Source organism: Mauremys reevesii, linkage group 2 (genome assembly GCF_016161935.1).
Source record: "Mauremys reevesii isolate NIE-2019 linkage group 2, ASM1616193v1, whole genome shotgun sequence".
In the NCBI taxonomy this organism is placed as follows: domain Eukaryota; kingdom Metazoa; phylum Chordata; order Testudines; family Geoemydidae; genus Mauremys; species Mauremys reevesii.
In genome coordinates this window covers 84755063-84757417 of record NC_052624.1, presented here as the reverse complement: position 1 = coordinate 84757417, position 2355 = coordinate 84755063, and positions in this window count along the sequence as shown.

Below are 2355 nucleotides of genomic sequence, written 5' to 3'. Positions count from 1 at the left end.
AACAAAAATACTTGCTATATTTCATTTCTTGTTTTCTTTAGAAAGATCGGGTGAGATTCTTTGCTGTGCCTCACACAACACAGATCTCACAGTCCCGGGGGAGAGAAGGCAAATGTGGCTTCATGCCATGTTTCCCCCCTCTTGATTCCAAGCTACTTTGGAGGCCAAATCAGCCCCAATTGTATCTTAGGCATTAGTGGTCTTCCCTAAATCACAGCAGCCTCCCCAGAATGTCTAATAAGTGCTGGCATCTCTGTGAAGGCCCACAGTTCCATACATTCCAAGCCCCCACATCCTCCTGCCCTCTGTCCCACCCACAGCACACTCCATACAACAGGGCTTGCAGGAGATAGGAGCTCTTACATGGCTGCACTTGGGAAATTCTCTCTGGGTAGCTTCAAGGCTTTGTTAATGCTGCTGCAGCTTGTTCCAGTTGCCCCACAGCTTTGGGGTTTGACAACAGATGCAGAAAAGGGGTTAAAATCCTGCACATCTTTTTAAACAATAAAGCAAAATATTAAAGAGTTACCTTACTGACCCAATTTTATAGTACTTCAAATATAATTATATTTAACGAGTTGTGAATATGGTAATCTTTGTGGGCTCAGTCCTGCTCCTACTGAAATCAGTGGATTTACCAATGAGTTCAGAATCAGGCCCAATGTGATGTCAAACTGTATATGAATATATTATACATGTTGTATGTTCAGGGAACATATGTATTATATCAGTCTATCTTGACTCCCATCACCATAGTATCTGAGCCCTTCACAGTCTTTAGCTTATTTATCCCCAGAACACGCCTGTGAGGTAGGGGAGTGCCATTGTTCCCATTTTACAGATGGGGAACTGAGGCACAGCAAGACTAAGTGACCTGCCCAAGGTCATATAAGAAATTTGTGACAAGGCTGGGAACTGAATCCAGGTGTCACAAATCCTAGGCTGGCACAGGATCATCCTTGCTCTCTATTAAGTATTTACCTATAATTTTTCCCCAATATATAGCTAGATTTTTAGGAGAGTTCAGCATATGGGATGCTGAGCACTTTAGAAAATCTGAACCCAGTTGTGAATGATGAGAGCCTGTAAATCTAGCCCTGATCTCTTTTAAGAATCTGGTCCATAATATCATGTATTGACCTGAGTACCTTGTTCAGTTTTATCTGTGGGGCAGGGTTATAGTGGGGATGCCTCAGTGTAAATCAGAACTGAATTTGGCCCCTTAGGTATACCAAAAGCTAGGATGCTTTCTGTACAACAGAGAGGTTGCTGGGCTTTTGGATACCTTTAAAAGTATCTAGTCCTATACTTCCATATTTCAGAAGTATTTGAATGTATGCACTGTACCTACATTGCATGAAATGTAAACATAAATGCAACTAGCAAAACTAAAAGAGATCTGGTTGAAGCGACATAATGCAGTATTTAATTGAAAAAAGTTTATTCAAAATATATTTAAGAAATTCTAAGTTCAAAACAGCACTATTAGAATTGGAGATGGAAGGGCAGATTGTCTGTCCCAAACTGCTCCCCTCCTGTCCCTCAGGCAGCACAAAGCTGCCACATGTCACCAGCTGGGAAACTCTTGGCATGGGCCTTAGGGCCCAGCACAAGGGCATGTTGTCAGCAGGGAAGCACCCGTGGGGCCTTACACCAGTTGGTATCATTTAAAGCAGCTCCCAAACTTCTCTAACCTGCACTGCCGCTGGGTCAGCGAATCAGGGAGCTGTAACTGGTCCCAACAGGCTGCCTCCCGACTTCACTCCACTGTGCCCAACACAAGCTGGACATCGCAAGAATCTACCCCAGTCTCTGTAGTTAAAGCCTCTGTATGCATTGTTTGAGCTTGCCTGTCCTTTTTAGGGGCAGATCCCTCTATGCCCTTTCTGTATGCTTCCCTCTGGCTCTGACTGTGGCAGTACAACAGTTTGTTCTGGGTAGCCATGAGTTAGGCAAGGAGTCTCTCTGCCTCTTAACCTCAATAATTTGTTCCTTTGGTACCTGAGCGTGGGTTTGTTGTGTGTTTGTGGCCTTCATCCCAACAGACTCAAGCCACATTATTCAGATGCAGAGATTTCAAAGTCTGAGTTGTTCAGAGGAGGGGGGTTGGTTCCTCCAGCTACAGCTGCAGGGCAAAATTCAGCCCTTCTTTGGCACCAATGTTCCACCACATTCCCCCAAATTCAGATCTGGGGTCCTGGTTTGGGTCCCTTTTAGTCATAATAAGATAGAGGTTGTAGTGAGGCAGAGTGGCCTACCTCCGAAGCTGACCAGGAGGAACCACTCAATGCCCCGTGGTGGGTGGAGCCAGGCTGGGCCCACCCTCTGCACCGGAAGCAGGAGGAGCCAGGAAGT